Below are 22,033 nucleotides of genomic sequence, written 5' to 3'. Positions count from 1 at the left end.
TGCAGGCCCCACCCACTGGACTAGTTGGGATCTGTCCTGCAGGGCTTCCCTTAGGTTTCCCAGGGTCAGGCAGGGACACTGACTCACACTGGCTGCCCCAGTGAGCGTCCCAGGAGGCCCAGGACTGACACGCCAAGGGGCCAGATGCAACAGCATCAGAGCAAAATCCAGGGAGCAACACAAATAGCAGCTCCAAAGGTGTGAGTTTTATTCTCTTTCTTCTCTTTTTTCTTTCATATTCCCTTATTTCTATCTTTCATTTTAGTCTGTTATTTTCTCTTTCTCTTTACTTTTAAAATTTTTTATTTAATTTTTCTTTCTTTTATTGTTTTTATTTCCCTATTATATATTTTATTTTATTCAGTAATATTACTCTTCTAAAATTATTACCATTATTTAACTTATTTTTCCTCTCTTTTATTTTCTATACTTATTCTATTCTTTGTCACTTTCTTCTTTGCTTTCATATTCTCTATTTTCATTTTTAAAAATTTTTCCTTTAATTATTTTGGTCTCATGTCTCTTAATACTCATTTTTTTTGTGTGTTTTTTTGGTTTGTATTTATTTAGTATTTTTGTTGTTTTTGTTATTGTTATTGTTGTGTGTGTGTGTGTGGGGGGGGGTGTTTGTGTTTGTGTGTGTTATTTCCAGATTTGTCTTGTTTTGTACTGTCATCACTTTTATAACAATTGGCATGATGTGGTTAGGGTTGAGACTCACAGTCAACAAGCCTGAGGGCTGAGCCAAGCCACTACTGCACTACAGAAACCAAAACCAAAATTCAAAAGGAAAGTACATATAACCAACACAAGGGGCATTCCTAGAGTACCCAATTCAGAAGAACACTGGGTCCCACAAGAAGACTACCCTACCAACTCTGGGAGGCATACAGCAGTTTTATCCAATACACAGGAACAAATGGAAAGGAACAAGAAAAATGGGAAAATAAAGAAACAGACCCCAAATGAAAAAACAGGAGACATCTCCAGAAAAAGAGGTAATGAAACAGAGGCAAGCAATTTATCAGATAAGGAGTTCAAAGTAGTGATTATACAAATGCTCAAAAAACTTGGTGATAACTATAAGGAACTTAATGAGAACAAGGAACTTAGTAGGAACTACATCAGCATGACAAAGGTCATGGAGACCATGAATAAGAACCAGTTAGAAATGAAGAATGACATAGCTGAAATAAAGAATACCTTGGAAATAATCAACAGTAGATTAGGCAGTCCCAGAGTCCTTCCATGACAGCTTTGTCATTTCTTCGTTATCAGCCTAGCCCAAACTCACCATGGTGGATGCCTTTGCAGGCACCTGGAAGCTAGTGGATAGCAAGAATGTGTGTGACTACGTGAAGTCAATTGGTGTGGGTTTTGCTACCAGGCAGGTGGCCAATATGACCAAGCCTACCACAATCATTGAAATAAATGGGGACACGATCACCATAAAAACACAAGCACCTTCAAGAACTCAGAGATCAGATTCAAGCTTAGGGTGGTGTTTGACGAGACAACACAGATGACAGGAAGGTCAAGTCCACCATGACACTGGATGGAGGCAAACTTGTCCATGTGCAGAAATGGGACGGGCAAGAAACAAAACCTGTATGGGAGCTCGTGGATGGAAAACTCATCCTGATGCTCACCCATGGCAATGTAGTGTGTATGCACACTTATAAAAAATGGGGCATGACCTGCCCCCTGCTTCACTGACTGCTCCTCTGCCAATTGGCTACCCCTGGACTCAGCACCAGATTGCCTCGCCTTTTCCTCTGGCATTTTGTATAAATCCACCTGGGGGGGGCGGGATTCTTTTGGGGTCAGGTGCACCATCCTGGATACAGTTCCAGTTCCCATTGTGTTTGTTTAACTGCATCCAAAGTGTGCTCTGAAGTCAATAAAGCAGAGCCAAGGCCAAAACAAATAAACAAACAAAACAAACAAACAAAAAAACAACAACACAATAGATTAAATGAAGCAGAGGACCAAATCAGTGAATTCGAATATAAGGTAGAAAAAAATCCCTCCAATAGAGCAGCAAAGAGAAAATATACATATAAAGCATGAGGACAGTATAATGCAGGGGTGGAGAACCTTTTTTCTGCAAAGGGCCTTTTAGATATTTGCAACATTATTAATGTTTCATACAAAATTATCAACTATAAAAATTAGCCTGCTATTTTTGGTCAAATATTTGATTGACTTGTCCCTAATGCCTTGGCAGGGACAGATTAAATGGTTTTGTGGGCCTTATACGGCCCACGGCTGGATATTCTCCGCCCCTGGTGCAAGGGAACTATGGGACGACATTAAATGGAGCAACATCTACAATATAGAGGTAACAGAAGGAGAAGAAAGTGAGCAAGGGATAGTGAACCTGTTTGAAGAATTATTGATAGGAAACTTCCCTAACCTGGGAAAGGGAAAGATCACACCAGTTCAGGAAGCACAGAGAATCCCAATCAAAATGAACACAAAGAGACCCATAGCAAGATACATACTAATTAAAATGGGAAACAAAGACAAAAAATCTCAAGGACAGCAAGAGAAAAAGTAACTTACAAGAGAGCTAATATAAGGCTGTCAGCTGATTTCTCAACAGAAACACTACAGGCCAGAAGGGAATGGCATAAAGTATTCAAAGTAATGAAAAGTAAAGATTTGAAACCAAGACTACTCTATCCAGCAAGGCTATCATTCAAAATTGAAAGTGAAACAAGGAGCTTCCCAGATGAAAACAAAAGGCCAAAGAAGTTTATTCCCACCAAACCAGCATTTCAAGAAATGCCACAGGGACAATTTCAAGAAAATGAAGAAATAGAGAGAGAGAGGAGAACATGGGCATAAGGAATAAAAGTGGAAACAAACAAGAGCCTATTAATAATAACCTTAAATGTAAATAAATTAAATAAGCACCAATCAAAAGACAAAAGCAGATGACTGAATAAGAAAACATGACCCATAAATATGCTGTCTATAAGAGACCCCCCCTCAGAAAAAAGACACACAGAATGAAAGTGAAGGGGTGGAAAAAATTTTCCATGTAAATGGAAACAACAAAAAAGCTGGGGTAGAAATACATCTGACAAGATGGGCTTCAAAATAAAGACAATAACAACAGACAAGAATGTCATTACACAATACTAAAGGGATCCAGCCAACAAGAGAACATAACTCAGGTAAACATATATGCACCTAATATAGGAGCATATAAATGTATTATAAAACAACAACAATCAACTCTTGAAGGACTTTAAGGGAGAGATAAACAGCAACATAGTTATAGTAGGGGAACTTATCACCCCACTGATATCATTAAATAGATCTTCTAGACAAAAATTCAACAAGGAAACAACGGATTTAAATGACACAATAAATCAGAGGGATTTAATTTATATTTACAGAACATTTTGCCCCAAGGCTACAGAATATACATTCTTCTTAAGTGTACATGGAACATTCTCAAAGATAGGTCATATGTTAGAACACAAAATAAGTCTTTACAAGTTCAAAAAGATTGAAATCATAACAAATATCTTCTCAAATCACAATGGCATAAAACTAGAAAACCAAAAAACTCAAAAACATTCAAACATGTGGAGGCTAAATAGCATGTTATTAAACAATAAATGGGTTACAAACGAGATAAAGGAAGAAATAAAAAATTACATGGAAAACAATGAAAATGAACACACAACAAAGCAACATCTATGGGACACAACAAAAGCAGTCCTGAGAGGGAAATTCTTGGCATTTCAGGCCTATCTCAAGAAACACTAAAAAAGCTCAAATAAAAGATCTAACTCTACAACTAAAATTATTAGAAGGAGAGCAACAAAAAAAGCTTAGAGTAAGTAGAAAGAAGGAAATAATAAAGATCAGAGCAGAAATAAATGACAGAGATTTAAAAAAAATACAAAAGATTTATGAAACCAAGAGTTGGTTCTTTGAAAAGATAAATGAGTTTGGAGAAACTTTACCTAGACTCATTAAAAAATAAAGAGAGTTGATCCAAATAATTAAAATCAGAAATTAAAGAGGCGAAGTAACAGCTGATACCACAGATATATAAATATTGTAAGGAAATACTGTTAACAATTATATTTCAACAAAGTGGACAACCTGGGCAAAATGGACATATTCCTGGAAACATACAATTTCCAAAACTCAATCAGGAAGAATCAGAAAACTTGAAGAGGCTAGTAACAAATAATGAAATTGAAGCAATAATACACAGACACACACACAAACACACACACACACACACACACACACACACAAACTCACACATCAAACAAACAAAAAACAAAACAAAACTCCCAGCCAACAGAAGTCCTAGATGGATGGCTTCACAGGTGAGTTTACCAAACATTCAAAGAAGAACTGACACCTGTCTTCCTCAAAATATTCCAAAAAATTAAAAAAGGAACACTTCTTCTGAGGCCAGCATCATTCTAATTCTAACACCAGGTAGAGACACTACCAAGAAAGAATATTACATAGGTATTAAAATCCTCAACAAAATTTTAGCAAACTAGAGGTCTGGTGCACAAAAATTCGTGCACTCGGGGGGGGGGGGGGGAGGAGGGTCCCTCAGCCCAGCCTGTGCCCTCTCACAGTCTGGGATCCCTCGGGGGATGACCACGTGCTGGCTTAGGCCTGCTCCCCGGGGGATTGGGCCTAAGCTGGCAATCGACATCCCTCTGGCAGCCCGGCAGCCCTTGGGGGATGTCCACTTGCCAGCGGGGAGCAGACCTAAGCTGCAGTCAGACATCCTTAGTGCTGCTGAGGAGACAGGAGAGGCTCCCACCATCACCGCTGTGCTGGCAGCCATCAGCCTGGCTTGTGGCTGAGCAGAGCTCCCCCATGTGAGAGCGCACTGACCACCAGAGGGCAGCTTCTGCATTGAGCATCTGCCCCTGGTGGTCAGTGTGTGTCATAGTGACCAGTCATTCCTAGTCTTTCTGCTGTTAGGGTCAGTTTGCATATTACCCTTTTACTATATAGGATAGAGGCCTGGTGCATGGGTGGGGGCCGGCTGGTTTGCCCTGAAGGGTGTCCCAGATCAGGGTGGGGGTCCCCACTGGGGTGCCTGGCCAGTCTGGGTGAGGGGTTGAGGGCCGTTTTCAGGCTGGCCGGCAACTGAAGCTCCCAGCCTCTCCTTTTTTTCTTTTTTTTTAATTCTGGGATTTATTTACCTTCTATAATTGTAACTTTGTTGCTGTCACTGGAGCTGAGAGCCGGCTCCTACTTGCTCCAGCTCTGAGTCCATGGCCTGCTGAAAGCAGGTATCTGGGGTTTGTTTAGGTTCTATAATTGAAACTTTGTTGCTTTCGGAGCTCAGAGCCAGGCTGCGGCAGGCAGGGAACCTTGGCTTCCTCCATCACTGGAGCAAGCAAGCTTCCTGCTCGCTTCAGCTGCGTGGCTGCCGGCCACCATCTTTGTTGGTGGTTAATTTGCATATCACCCTGATTAGCCAATGGGAAGCATAGCGAAGCTACGGTCAATTATCCTTTTTGTCTTTTATTAGATAGGATGGGATCCAGCAATGCATTAAAAAGATCATATACCATCATCACATGGGATTTATTCCATGGATTTAAGGCTGGTACAATATTTGTGAATCAATAAATGTGATACATCACTTAAACAAAATGATGGGTAAAAATCAAATGAACATATAAATAAATGCAGAAAAACCATTTGTTAAAATCCAGCACCAATTTTTGATTAAAAACTCAGCAAAGAGGGAACAGAGGGATGATACCTCAACATCACAGAGGCCATATATGACAAACCTGGAGCCAATATCAAACTCAGTGGGAAAAAACTAAAAATGTTTCCCTTAAGAGTAGAAGCAAGACAGGTCTGTCTGCTTTCACCACTCTTTTTTTTTTTTTTTTTTTTTCCCTTGTAGGTAACTGAGTTTCTTTCTCTTGCTGCTTTTAAGATTCTCTCTTTGTCTTTTGCTCTTGGCATTTTATTTATTTATTTTTTTCTTTTAATTAAATCTTTATTGTTCAGATTATTACATTTGTTCCTCTTTCCCCCCCCCCATAACTCCCCTCCTCCCAGTTCCCGCCCCACCCTCCGCCCTCACTCCCCACCCACTGTCCTCATCCATAGGTGCACGATTTTTGTCCAGTCTCTTCCCGGATCTCCCACACCCCTTTCCCCCCCAAGAATAGTCAGTCCATTACCTTTCTATGTCCCTGATTCTATTATAATCAACAGTTCATTCTGTTCATCAGATTATTTATTCACTTGATTCTTATATTCACTTGTTGATAGATGCATATTTGTTGTTCATAATTTGTATCTTTACCTTTTTCTTCCTCTTCCTCTTCTTAAAGGATACCTTTCAGCATTTCATATAATCCTGGTTTGGTGGTGATGAACTCCTTTAGCTTTTCCTTATCTGTGAAGCTCTTTATCGGACCTTCAATTCTGAATGATAGCTTTGCTGGATAAAGTAATCTTGGTTGTAGGTTCTTGGCATTCATCACTTTGAATATTTCTTGCCACTCCCTTCTGGCCTGCAAAGTTTCTGTTGAGAAATCAGCTGACAGTCGTATGGGTATTCCCTTGTAGGTAATTGAGTTTCTTTCTCTTGCTGTTTTTAAGATTCTCTCTTTATCTTTTGCTCTTGGTATTTTAATTATGATGTGTCTTGGTGTGGTCCTCTTTGGATTCCTTTTGTTTGGGGTTCTCCGTGCTTCTTGGACCTGTAAGTCCATTTCTTTCACCAGGTGGGGGAAGTTTTCTGTCATTATTTCTTCAAATAGGTTTTCAATATCTTGCTCTCTCTCATCTTCTGGCACCCCTATAATTCTGATGTTGGTATGCTTGAAGCTGTCCCAGAGGCTCCTTACACTATCCTCGCATTTTTGGATTCTTTTTTCATTTTGCTTTTCCGGTTGGGTGTTTTTTGCTTCCTCGCTTTTCAAATCATTGACTTGATTCTTGCGCTCCTCTGGTCTGCTGTCGGGAGTCTGTATAATATTCATTATTTCAGTCCGTGTACGCTTAATTTCTAGGTGCTTCCCCAATATAAGATCGAGGGTCTCATTAGTTTTCTTGTAGATCTCATTAAGTTTATCTGCGGCTTCTAAACAGTTCTTGAGAGACCTTAAAAGTGTGGTTCTGAACTCTATATCTTCCATTGACAATTTTGTCCTGTTTTTTTTGTCTCCGCATTTTGTTATGCTTCCTTGGTGCACCCCCTAGTGGTCTTTGTGCGCAGTCTTATAGTTAAACCTTGATTGCTGTAGCTAATACCAGGGAGGGTTTGACCTCCAGGCCAAGTGGCTATGAGAATCAGCTGTGTCTGCAGTGAGAGAACTTCTGTCCTCTAGGGAGGTGCTAATCTAGCCTTTGCCTGAAGCTATCTGGCAAATGCCTCTGTGCAGGGCTTGGGCGGGGCAGGTCGCACAGGATCAACAGGGTGGGCCAGAGAGAGCAGTTATGGCAGCTCTCAGTCCCATCCCCAGGGGCTCTGCCTCTCTGAGTCCCAGCAATGGCTGCAAACCTCGGAGAGAAAGCTGCACTCGCTCTGACCGAAGCCAGACAGTCCCGCTTCTCCCGTTTGAGTCTGGGTCCTTAACGACTCGCCTGTATCTGGAGCTCAGAGTCTGCGACTCCCTCCCGATTGAAAACACCAACCGCGCCCTCTGCCGCCCGCCCGCTCCGCGCACTCAGCACCTCAGAATTTGACTTCAGCACTGCGCCTCCTCTGAGTGTCCGTATGCGTTTCTCTTTCCTCCTAGTTGTAGGACTTCCACTCAGCCAGCGTTCCTGTGGTTCTGGGTGATGTCCCTTCCGTTTTCTGGTTTCACTTTTGAAGTAGTTGTTCAAAGCAGCAAACTCCGGCGTTAACCTATGCCGCCATCTTGGTTCTCCTGCTTTCACCACTCTTATTCAACATAGCATTGGAAGTCAGTCGTAGTTATCATACAAGAAGAAGAAATAAAAGGCATCCACATTGAAAAAAAGGAACTAAGACTGTCATTATTCACAGATGACATAATTTTGTGCATTAAAAAACCCTAAAGACTTAACAAAAAAAATAACGAGATTTAATAAATGAATTTGGCAAAGAAACAGGAAACAAAATTAACATCCAGAAATCAATGATATGTTTATACAGCAATAATGAACTCTCAGAAAGAGAAAATAAAAAATAATCCCATATACCATTGCAACAAAAAATAAATAATAAACTTAACCAAGGAGATAAAAGACCTAACCTCAGAAAATTATAGAACACTTAAAAAAAAAGAGATAAAGGAAGATAAAAACAAGTGGAAGACTACACTGTGTTCAGGATTGGAAGAATTAACATCATTAAAATGTCCATACTACCCAAAATAATCTATAGGTTCAATGCAATCCCTATTAAAGTACCATTGGCATATTTCACAGATATGGAAAAAATATTCCAAATATTTATATGGAACCCAAAATGACCCTGAATAGCCATGGCAATCTTAAGAGAGAAGAACAAAGTTGGAGGGATCATAATTATGATCACCTATACTAAAAACAGCCTGGTACGGACACAGGAACGGCATATAGATCAATGGAACAGCACAGAGAACCCAGAAATAGACCCATGCCATTATGCTCAATTAATTTGTGACAAAGGAGGCAAGACATATAATAAAGTGAAGACAGTATCTTTAGTAAATGGTGTTGGGAAAATTGGACAGATACACGTAACTAGACCACCAACTTACACTAATCACAAGAATAAACTCAAAATGGATAAAAGACAAATGTAAGCCACAAAACCATAAAAGGCTTAGAAGAAAACATAGGCAGTAAAATCTCAGACATCTCACATAGCCAATACATCTTCGGGGACAAGAGAAACAAATGAAGACATAAACAAATGGGACCACATCAAACTAAAAAGCTTCTGTACATCAAAAGAAACCAAAATGAAAAGGGAACCCACAGTATGGGAGAACATATTTGCCAAAGATACATCTGATAAGGGGTTAACTTCCAAAATATGTAAAAACTCATACAATTTAACAAAAGGAAGACAACAAATCCAATTAAAAACTTGGCAAAGAACGTGAGTAGACACTTCTCCAAAGAGGACATATGGATGACCAAGAGGCATATGAAAAATGCTCAAAGTCACTAACCATTAGAGAGAAACAAATTAAAATTATAGTGAGATATCACCTCATACCTGCCAGAATGGCTGCCATCGATAAATCAACAAACAATTGCTGGTAAGTATGTGGAGAAAAAGAAACCCTAGTCCACTGGCGATGGGAATGCAGGCTGGTGCAGCCACTATGGATAGCACTGTGGAGTCTCCTCAAAACATTAACTGTGGAACTGGTGTTTGGCCCAGTGATTCCACTTCTGGGAATATATCCTAATTATCCCAAAATGCTAATCAAAAATAATATCTGTGCCTTTATGCTCATAGCAGAGTTATTTATAATAGCTCAGATCTGAAAAGAGCCCAAGTGCCCATCAGTAGATGAGTGGATAAAAAAAACTGTGGTACTTTTACACAAAGGAATAGTATGTGGCTATAATAAAGAAGGATTGCTTACCTTTTGCAATAGCATAGAGAGACCTGAAGACCTTCATGCTAAGTGAAATAAGCCAGTCAGTGAAAGAGAAATATTACATATCTCACTTACATGTGGAATCTAATGAACAAAATAAACTAATGAACAAAATAAGTCCAGAGGCATGGATGCATGGGACAGAATGCTGAATTGCAGAGCAGAGTGGCATGGAGGAGGAGGATGGGAAGAGATTAACCAAAGAATTTATATGCATACTAGAGGCCCAGTGCACAAAATTGTGCATGAGGAGGGGGGTCCCTTAGCCTGACCTGCACCCTCTCACAACCCGGGACCCCTCGGGATTGGGCCTAAACTGGCAGTTGGACATCCCTCTTGCAATCCAGGACGCTGGCTCCTAACATCTCACCTGCGTGCCTGCCTCAGCACCCCTAACCACTCTGCCTGCCTGTCTCATTACCCCTAGCCACTTGCCTGCCTGCCTGATTGCCCCTAACCATCTCTCCTTCGGCTCCCGCCTCCACAGCTTTGTTAGTAATAACGTCTGGAAGGTCGTTCAGCTGTCCAGTCTAATTAACATATTATGCTTTTATTATTATAGATTTGAAAGAACACATGAAAATATGCTTTTGAGCCCTAGCCGGTTTGGCTCAGTGGATGGAGCGTCGGCCTGCAGACTGAAGAATCCGGGGTTGGATTCCTGTCAAGGGCATATACCTTGGTTGCGGGCACATCCCCACTGCAGGGTGTGCAGGAGGCAGCTGATCGATGTTTCTCTCTCATCGATGTTTCTAACTCTCTATCCCTCTCTCTTCCTCTCTGTAAAATATCAATAAAATATATTTTTTAAAAAATATGCTTTTGAGATATTTAAATCAATTCCTATATCTCAGGTATTAGTAAATTTTTAAGTGAACGAAATACAGATACCTAAATTAAAAATCAATATACAAACTTAGCAATACTGCTGAGGGTCAACATAATGCATACTAGGTGTATCGGTTAATAATGGCAGATTTTCGCCCTGTCCGGTTTGGCTCAGTGGATAGAGCATCAGCCTGCGGACTCAGGGGTCCCAGGTTCGATTCCGGTCACGGGCATGAACCTTGGCTATAGGCACATACCCAGTGGGGAGTGTGCAGGAGGCAGCTGGTCGATGTTTCTCTCTCATCGATGTTTCTGACTCTCTATCCCTCTCCCTTCCTCTCTGTAAAGAATCAATAAAATATATTTAAAAAAAATAATGGCAGATTTTTTAATCAAGGAAAACACCATAATTTCAATAGAAACGTCGAAAGTGCTTTATTCAAAGTAATGTCCATCATTAGCTACACATTTCCCCCATCTTTCAGGTAATTTGTGGATACCATCCCAATGCAGGGGTCCTCAAACTACGGCCCGCGGGCCACATGCAAATACAAATATTGTATTTGTTCCCGTTTTGTTTTTTTACTTCAAAATAAGATATGTGCAGTGTGCATAGGAATTTGTTCATAGTTTTTTTTTTTTAAACTATAGTCCTGCCCTCCAACGGTCTGAGGGACAGTGAACTGGCCCCCTGTTTAAAAAGTTTGAGGACCCCTGCTGAATAGAGGTATCCACTATTCAGAGACCCAATGTTCCACTTCTTCATACGTTTTGAAGTGCTGCTCAGAAAGTGCATGTGCCATCGATCAGAACAAGTGGTAAACTGAAGGAGCAACGTCTGGTGAATACAGCGAGTGGGTTAATACTTCCCAGACAAGATCTTTTAATGTGTCTTTAACTGGTTTTGAAGTGTGTGATGGTGCATTATCATGAAGCAAAACTACTTTGCCGTGTCTTCTGGCACATTCTGGTCGTTTTACAATCAACACGTGGTTCAAATTGATTATTTGTTGTCAGTAGCGATCAGTATTAACAATTTCACCTGGTTTTAGAAGCTCATAATACACCACACCTTCCTGATCCCACCAAACGCAGAGCATTGTCTTCTTTCTTGAAGCGATTTGGCCTTGCAGTCAATGTTGATGGTTGACTGGATCAACCCATGATTTTGTGCATTTGGGATTCTCAAAATAAATCTATTTTTCATTGCCAGTCACAACTCGACCCAAAAAAGACTTTCTTTCATGCCACTGAAGCAACATTTTACTGATGATTTTTTGGTTTTCCATTTGTCTTTCGTTCAGTTGCTGTGGCACCCATTTTCCTTCCTTTAAAATTTTTTTCCATTGCTTGTAAAGGATCGGGAATTCCTTGCTGAGCAAAGTTTAATCTTTCTGCAAGTTGTTTTTGAGTTTGACATGCATCTTCATCCAATAATGCTTGTAATTGTTGGTCTTCAAACTTTTTCAGTTGACCTGGACGTTCTTTGTTTTTCACATTGAAATCATCACTTTTAAAGCATTTAAACCAGTGTTCACAAGTATCTTGAGATGGAGCATGTTCACCATAAGCTTCCCGAAGTATACCACAACTTTTTCTTCAAAATAAAGTAATGAATTAAAACTTACTGCAAATGCTCTTTTTTGGGCACCAAATTCGATATTTTTAAGCATAAAAATATCTATGATAATTAACACCTTCAGCAAATTTGATACATGAAGTTTTGAAGCTTGCTGTCAATACAACAAAATAGCATACATATCAAATCATATATATATATATATATATATATATATATATATATATATATCTCAACATATGTGTAACTCCATCTATTGAAAATAATCTGCATTGTTAATTGGTACACCTAGAATTGAAATGAAACAAGAATAGAATGTGATGCCCTGGCCAGGTAGCTTAGTTGATTAGAGCATCATCTCAATACATTGAGGTTGAGGGTTCAATCCTTGGTCAGAGCACATATAAGAATCAACCAATAATAAATGATCAACCAGTAATAAATAATCAACCAATCATACATAAGCAGAACAGCAAATTGATGTTTCTCTCTCTCAAATCAATCAATCAACAAATAATTTATACAAAATAATGTGACATTAAGGTATGTGTCATATTTTTGGATTCATATAGCTTTAATTATAAAAAAATATTTTTTTCAAGAAACGCCCTAACCTTTGGAATAGAGATTGATAGGATTGGAATCAACTGGTATAAATACAGATGTAACAAGACAACAGGACACAGAACCTAGACACAGAACCTAGACACAGAACCTACACAGAACCTAGAGACAGAAGAACTTCACTGGAGAGAACATGGCAAAAGATCCTGGACAGAAACTGGCCACAGAACCTAGAGACAGAACCTAGCGAGAGAACCTGGCTGAAGAACCTAGAGACAGAACCTGGCTACAGAACCTGGATATAACATGGCAAGAGAACCTGACTAGAACCTGGTGACTGAACCTGGCTGGAGAACCTAGACAGAACCTGGCTGGAGAACCTGGAAAACCTGGCTGGAGAACCTAGCAAGAGAACATGGACACAGAACCTGGCTGGAGATCCTAACCAGAACTTCGCTGGAGATCCTGACCAGAACCTGGCTAGAGATCCTGGCTAGGCTGCTAATCAACTGAACGCTGTCTCCGTGTCATTCCTTCTTCGCCGACTCTGTCCACACCTTTGGGGACCCCTGGACCTTCTGGGGTTGGACCCCAGCAAATAAAAATATAAAATTAATTAAAGTTAAAATATTAAAATCATAACTCAATACTATATTAATTAATCTACAAGTTAGGCATACAATATAAGGTTCTGTATTAATTTATACAAGGACTTTATTTATGTCCAATATAGTAAAATCAGTACCGTCAAACAAACCATCACAATATGATTCACCACATAACATTGAATGATAATACCTCCTTTGAATAAAGGTACTAAGCTTAGCAATGAAAAAAAAATATTTTTTTTTTCAATTCTTATCTATACCAACATTTTCATAAATTTGGATAATATTCTGATAAATTTCACCTAGCAAACATTTTTATCACATGTTTTCAAAAGACTTTGTTATTCTTGATTTATATACATTTCATTATAAGTTCATTATTAATTTATGTACTGAATAATATGGGCCAAGCCCTGTTCTAAGGATCAAGAATATGCAAGCCAACCAACCAAACAAACACTGCTGTTCTGGAGGACACATGCCCATTACAAGGAAATGCTCCCTAATGGGAGATGTACCTCTTATGAATGCTTACTCACTTTTGTTCCAGTGACTGTTGCCTTTCAGAAAACCACCTCAATCCTGCACAGCCTTAAACAAGAAGAATCAATTTACTTTGCTCGTAAATATGTAATGTGGTTAGGAGTTGGTGAGGAAGGCTAGTCTCTAAACCATGTGATAAGCTCACGTGCCTGACAGTTGGTGCGAGTGGTCGTGTGAAAGCTCAAACAGGGCTGAAGGCCTGTCACCTCGGTTCCTGTCCACGTAGACCTCTCCATGTGTCCAGGTCTTCCTCACAGCATGATGGCTTGATTCCAAGGGTAGGCTTCCAGAGCAAGAGCCAAACAGAAGCTATATTGCTTAAATGACTAACCTCAGCCATCACATAATGCCACTTTCACTGTATTATCACCTCTGAAGGCCTGTCCATGCTGAATTGGAGGATACATAGACTCCACCACTTGATGGAGGAGTGGCAAGATTTCAGAACATCCCATGGGACTAGAAATATTGTTGCAGCCATTTTTTGAAAAGTACAATTTTCACAACTATAAAATATAGGAAAAATATTATTATTATATTTTAAAGATACAAACATCATAGTATTTAAGAAATAATGAGTAAAACATACTAAAGACTTAATTTTTAAAAATCAACTTACATAAAATAAGCTTTATAATGGAGGTACAGTGACTTATCAGAACTCATTGCTCAAAGGCTTGTTATGAAACTATGGTACATTTAGGTATAAACTTCCATCCTAGTGATCTAGTCTAGTCATTGAAATGACGTTGTTGTTTATATGTAGTAAACCTCTGTATGACCAGTAGGTTGCTATTAGTAGCAGTGGTAACTTGAATAAGTCAATCTGAAAGTTCGATATTATGATAAAAATCTTCACAATCAAAATTATTATAAAATAAGCATGAAAGGATGTACATAAACATAGTTATGGATGGGATTTAAAGCTATGTTTATCTTTTGTATATAGACATGAGTAAAGATGAATGCATGCATACAAGACATAGACTCAGGATTTTGTGTTATATTGTACCACAGATATCGCTTGGCAGTTTCTTATCACTTGGAGATAATGCTATGAAACTAGGGTAGAGTTTGAATCAATCATTTTTCTTTTCAACATACATTTATCAAGTATTTATAATAAAGAAAAATCTGTCACAGGATGTCTAACATGGCAGGGTCCATACACTCAAGGATCCTTTAAGATGGTAAAGGCGGTAAAGAAAGTAAAGGTTTTACAGAAGGTATAAACAATGTAACATGGGAGCAAAGAGGAAAGAGAAATTAATTCAGACCTTAGTGGAAAGATGAAGAGAAACATAATGATGTATTGGAATGTGAGGGATCCTAACAAGATGAGTCATTTTTAGATAATGAGGTGGAAAGCTTGGATGAGAATAAAATGGCATTTCTTGCCAAAGTGCTGCTGTATGAGAAAATTTAATTGAATAGGGTAAAATAAGAATCTAAATACATGTAATTTCTTCTGTATTGAGTCGACGAAAAGTTTACTAGCCACTTTTGTAAGTAAAGGTAAAGTGCTTGTAACAAAGCAAAAACTCTCAACTCTATCCATTCCTCCTATAAATTCTCTTCTTCCATGTGTACTATGGCTAAAGCTCCTAAGTAGTTTCCTTGCAACAACTTCTTTTTCCACCAGGCAGGGTCTACAGTACACAGCTGTATATTGGAAATGGAAAATTAAGGAAACAAACAGATTTCATTCACTCCTTTGCTCCAACTCTTGGCAAGCTCACCATTGTCTGGAGCACAAAATTGCAATGCTCTGTGCAATGGTTTTGTTTCATTTCCTGCAATCTGCACATCTTCCCTCCCATCACCCAAAACAACCGACCACCAACACGCACATATTGTCCTATAGTCATGGCAGACTACTTGCAAATTTTCCGATTTTCCTTTTATGTCTTTGTGCATGTTGTATTTGTATCCTGTGATTAAAACGATATTTCTCCCCTTCCTGTAAACTTCTTACTCAAATACACTGAGTGGCCAGATGATTATGAACACCCCATCAGTGCTTCATTGACAGTTCCAAAAATACTGAATATTGAAAACTTCCTAAGCAAATACTCTCAAGGTTTTATTATTTTATTATTATTATTTGCATAACTAATTCACTTCATTGTACTGATGGGATGGTCATAATAATCTGGCCAGTCATAATAATCTGGCCACTCAGTGTATATCTTACTCTTTAAAGTTTTTCTTCAAAACTGTGAGTTACTTACTTCTTCCTCTTTTGTCCCGTGGAACCTTAATTGATAAAATATTTATCATGTTTTATATTCTGCAAGAATGGAATGGTATTCAATTTATCTTTGCATCATTTCATAGAGTCTTAGTAGGCTTCTTTTTTTCACCTTTAAGTACAGTGCTCTTTCTTAATCATTTTCATGTTACTTCTTGAGAAAAGGAAAACATGCGAAGCATTTAATAAGTGACCAAACATAATTTAAAACAAGCTAAATTAGGAAAAGGTAACAAAATACGAATCTTCAAAGAATTTTGAAGACATGTTTATAGGCATAGATGTTAATGAGAGAAAACAGAAATGATTGAAGGATCTAAACGACACTATAAAAATAGTTTGCCAGTATAAATTTAGAGCTAGCATTGCTTGTATATGGATTTATTCGATCTAATTAGCCATATTACTTGGAATTGAAATTAAGGATTGTGATTCTTACTTTTCCAAATTCATTAGATTGTATACAGCCCTCTTTCCTCAATGCTTAGGTGGCACTATTCTTATCAATGAATATAATTTTTTAGTGGATTTCCATTTATAGTCAAGAAATGTGTTTTATGAAAGAAAAATATAATATTTGACTTTATGTCACAAGCTGCAAACTGTCTGTATTCTACATACTATTCTCTCACTGATTTCAGTTTATAATATATTCTCATCATTGAATTTTTATGTCTAGGCAAGTTGTTGTCATCTTTAGAAGGATTACATCAAGCCGTTGAGCCTGTTCATATGTACAGTCAATAGGGATCTCTCCAGCTACATGCAATTTTATACTGAGTTAGGCAAAATAGAAAATTTGCAGCTAATTTACAACACCCAAAATGGCAATGTTGAAGTTTGAGTAATTGAACAAATGGACATTATACTGAGTCATAAATGTAGATTTAAAAAATATGCTACAAGAATGTCACAATTAATGCTCAATTTACCAAAGGTTTTACAATTGTATCTATAAACGAATACAGTAGCTTATAAGCCATACAGTCCAACAAGGTTACTTTAGTGTGTATATAATCTAGCTGGGGCATCACAGATGAATTGTCTGGATAACATATTAAAGAGTAGAGGCAGCCAGCACCCCGTAACATGTGGTTCCCACTTTTATGGGTTGGAAAGCTGGATATACTCTGCTTTTCTGGTGGAGTATCAGTAGAGCTTGCCTGAATTTTGACGTTTACAATAACGTGCAAATGCTTCTAATAAGTGCCAACATGAGCATTGAAAAATACTATGATGTCTTTAACTTGATGGAAATAAAGTAAAAATAAATGTTTTATATGGGAAAATGATTAATAATTATATGGTTTGAGTTTATGGACCCAACAAAGGAGATGATTACCAAAAACAAAAAGAAGACGGGGCAAACATTTGAAGGTAATTCAAATTAAACATATTTTTTGATAGTTTCCTATGAGTCTCTATAAATCATCATGAAAATATATTTCAGGTGGGATAGAATATTATCATAGGTCATTTATGGAACTCTAAGCATTTCTATTTTTTTAATATACAAAAATATAATTTTCATTTGAAATATAGTATAATGAATGAATAGCTTAACCAGAGTGTATCTTCTAAATACAAACTTTAATATCAGCAAATATATTTCCAGAGAAAATATGACAGCTGGAATGCTGATACATTTGAGGACACAGATTTTTTTCCTCCACTAAGTGTGGGGCTTCCATTATGAAGAAGGCTGAATTTGTTGTCGAAGGACATACTGCTTGAGAGTGGGGCTAAGTTAAGACCAGCTCAGCTTCAGGGCTCGCCAAGGTCGAATTCACACTACAGAATATGAAGGATGTGATAAATTTGGAGATAATTAGTTGACTGTATTTCAGATCACATGTGAAAAACATCCCCAGAAACCTTTTTAAAATAAAATTAATTCAGTTTTATTTACATGCAATAAAATGTCTTCATTTATGTGTCTATTTTAATAAATAACTACCATCAAACTACAGAAAACCTTCATCACCCCAAAATATTCCCCATGTCCTTTCCCTGTCAATTCAACCTCTTACAATCAACCCCAGGAAATCACTAATTTTTCCTCCCACTATAAAGTTAGACTTTTTTAGTGTTTCATATAGAAGCAATATAGACTATATTTTTAATGTCCGAATATGAGGTCCTAGAAAAATTTGTTTACAAATCTTTTTGGAATATATATCTTCATTTCTCTTGGTTAAATACCTAGGATAGGAATTGCTAGGTTTTATTATGTATGTGTTTCATTATTTAGCAAACTGCCAAACGTGTTTTTCAAAGTAGTTGTAGAGTTTATACTCCCCTCGTTGCTCCACAACTTCACCAATAGTTGGCATGGTTAATCTTTACAATGTTAGTTACTTGAATCAGTATGTGTTGGTATCTGATTATAGATTTAATTTGTATTTCCCTGATAACAAATGATGTTGAGAATTTTCATGTACATTTTGTCCACTTTTGTAGAACTTTTATGAGTCACCTATTTCAATCTTTTGCCTATTTTGTATCGGCTCATTTACTTATTTTTGAGTTGTAACAGTAGTTTTTTAATATTCATCATACAAATTCAAGGTTTGACACATGTATTGTGAATATCTTCTCCTGGTCTATGGCTTGCCTCTTCATTGTCTTTATAGTTGCTTTTGAAGTGTTTAATGAAACTTCATTTTGATGGAATTTCATTTATCAAATATTTTTCATGGAAGTTCCTTGGTAACTTTTAAAAATTAATTGACCATAAATATGTAGGTCTGTTTCTGGATTCTGTGTTCTGCTCCATTCACCTAAAGCCGTATTCTTACATACATACTATCCATTCTTGACTACAGTAGTAACTTTATGACAGGTAACTTTATAAGTCTGAAAAGCAGGCAGCCTAAGTCCTCCTACTGTGTTCATATTTTCAAAATTGCCTGCCTGTACCAGGCCTGCTGTATATCCATATAAATTGCAGAATCATCTTGTTAATTTCTACATAAAATGCCTATGGAAATTTTACTGGAATTGCAATGAATTTATAAGCCAATTGGGGATAATTGTCAGTTTATGATGAACTAACATATTATGGCTCTCCATTTATTTAGTTTTTTTTAATTTCTCTCAGCAATTCTTTGTAGTTTGTGAGTGTTTTATGAATTCATACTTAATTACTTTATATTTTTGAATGTTATTATAAAGTGTTCTATAAAAATTTCAATTTTAAACTGTCCCTTACTGGTACATAAAAACAAAATCAAATTTGTATTGACCTTGTATCATGCAACCTTGCTAAACTAACTAACTCATCTTTTGTAGCATCCTTGCTTTTTTACTTATTTATTTATTTTTGAATGGAAATGTTGTTATGTTCTACATACAAAGATCACTTTAATTGGTTTCCTATTTGTAAGACTTTTATTTATTTCTCTAATCTTACTGCAGTGGTTTGGGTCTCTAACACAATGTTTAATTGAAGTGTGAAAAATGGACATTCTTGTCATGTTTGCTGATCTTAGAGGAAAAGCATGCAGCCTTTTACCTTATGTATGATGTTAGCAGTATACTTTTTCCTGGATTATCATTACCAGATTAAGGAAATTCCCTTTTATTCTTAATATTCTGAATATTTTTGTCATAAATGAGTATCCAATTTATGCAATTACTTTTCTGTATCTTACAGAATAATGTAATGTTCTTCTTTACACTGATAATATGGTATAATAAATTATTATTTTTTTAATTTTTCAATATTAAACCAACATGCCATAGCAAAATAAACTTGTTTATGGTTTTTCTTTTACATATTACTGGATTAGATTTGCTATATATTTTTTCTATTTTTTAATGATATTATGTTAGTTGCAGGTGTACAAAATAGTGGTTAAACATTTGTAAAACTTACAAAGTGATCCTCCTGATAAGTCTAGTAACCACCTAATACCATCCATAGTTATTATAATATTTTGACTGTATGCCCTAAGATTCTTTTGTTAAATTTAGTGGGGTGACATTGTTTAACAAAATCATGTAGGTTTCAAGTGTATATTTCCATGATACATAGCTTATGTTTTAATAAAGATTTATGCAACCATGACCATAAAATATTGGTCTTTAGTATTTTTTTATTATAATAATTGATCTGGTTTTGCTATCTGGGTAATGCTGGCCTTACAAAAGGAGATTCCTTTACTTTTATTTTCTACATGAGCTGTGTAAATAGATGAGGAAACTGATAATAATAATTATAAAGATTATAATAATTGTTCCAAGATTACTGGTATACAGCTTGTAAAGAAGTGGCAAAGCTGGATCAAAAAACAAGCAGTTTGGCTCCAGAACCAATACTCTAAGTTTTATTCTACATCTAACTTTAACAGAGCTAGAAATACAATTTTATGGGAGTTCACAAGAGAGGCAAGCAGGCTTTTGTGCTGACCTTAGGAACAAAGAGCATGCCTTGCCAGACACAGTTATAAAGGAACAGAAGCAGGAGAAATGTTCTATTTGTCACTTTATTGACATGTAATAGGAGCTGAAAAAAAAAACTTGGTCCTTATCTAGTACATGTCACTCTTTCAAATTAAGAACATGGGACATAAAAATGATAATTGATTCTAAAAAGGTCACCTAGGGAATTAGAAATAAGTCTGGCAATAGAACCTAGGTTTCCTGACTTCCGGTTCAGAGCTCTTCCTACAACACCTTCTACTTTGCAACATACTTTACCGATTGTTCTATTATGTGCACGAGTCTGTCTTTTCCACAGGGCTGTTCATCATTCTGAGGGCGGGGACTACAGCATCCAGAGCACAGTTCTAAAGCAAATACAAATGACATCTAACAAGAAACCAAGGATACAACCTTGTATGTTTTTTGTTGTTGTTTGAAACTAATATGTATGGTTCATTTATTTACATTAATGAATTTTTAATAATATTTTCATAAGTATATAGTATGTTAAATCTACCCCAGGTGATAGAAATATACTGATGAATTTTGAAAAGAGAATTAAGCACACAGTTGCTTAAGCATGGTATCCTATCTCATTATTTGATACCTTTGCTTGAAATGTCCTCCCCCATAATATCTATACTCATTTCAAGCACTTGCTTCCCTGAGAAGTCTAGCTGAATGGACTTTTAAAATAACACTCTCTTTATCTTCTATGTGTCTCATCCCTACCTCTATAACAACACTTAGCACACCTTAATCACATACTGTTCTGTAAAAGCTTGTCATTCCTACAAGACTTGGAAGGTTGGGCAGTCACATTCTAATTTTCTTATTCAAATTTATATCCTCATCTAAGCACAATTTAACCAAAAGCTAACACAATAATTGACACATAGTAGGTACTGAATAAACTAATATATGTTGAATAAGCAGTAATATGCTTTCACCTTAAGCTATGCATAAGTTTAATCATTAATGTTGGGGGAAAGTCTTTTAAAGTCCATATGAATTAAATCAGTGATGTAATTAATAACAAAACACTATTTATTCACTTGGTTCATGTTTCTTCTCCTTCAACTTTCAGATATCAATAAATTGTGATACATAGATTATGTTAATTGAAGCAGATTTTACCTTAATGCGAGGTTAAAACATTTTCAAAATTCATTTCTGAATGGATCATTGAGTGTGTGAAATCTATCATTTGGATAATATAACACACATTTATTGAATGGCCTCATGTTTACTGAATTTGGATTTCATTGGCGTGCAGATGAACCACAATAGAGATACCAAGAAAGTAAAGGAAGTGGAAATCCTGATAGATTATTTAAGGAAAGAAATAGTAGGATTGATTGGCATATTAGATGAAGCTACAAGGGTGAAGGAGACAGAAAAAAGTCTACCTGTCTAATCTTAGGAATCAAAAGAATGATAGTTTCTCAAAGCAAAATTGAGGAGTAGGTAAAAATAAATATCTTAGGAGGGCAGAAGAATTTATGTAGAGACATGCTTATTTCATATAACCAGCTAATCTCTCATATAGCAACACTACAAAGGCCATGTGAATATAAAATTAAATGGTCAATGAGAGGACAGAGGTGTAAATGTGATGATGTCATCAAAATATTAAACACTA

The 22,033-nt window shown here is 36.9% G+C and overlaps 1 pseudogene across 1 annotated transcript; it reads left to right on the top strand.

The window, feature by feature from the left end:
- Positions 1 to 1,295: 1,295 nt before the first annotated feature.
- On the top strand, positions 1,296 to 2,560 carry LOC308527308 (fatty acid-binding protein, heart-like; annotated as a pseudogene). Its single transcript has 2 exons — positions 1,296 to 1,662; positions 2,228 to 2,560. The product of its transcript is annotated as a fatty acid-binding protein, heart-like (transcript).
- Positions 2,561 to 22,033: the final 19,473 nt, after the last annotated feature.

Source organism: Myotis nattereri (genome assembly GCF_964212035.1).
Source record: "Myotis nattereri genome assembly, chromosome: 11".
Taxonomy (NCBI): Eukaryota; Metazoa; Chordata; class Mammalia; order Chiroptera; family Vespertilionidae; genus Myotis; species Myotis nattereri.
Note: the sequence above shows the minus strand (reverse complement) of the source record. Positions and strands in the feature narration are given on the sequence as shown.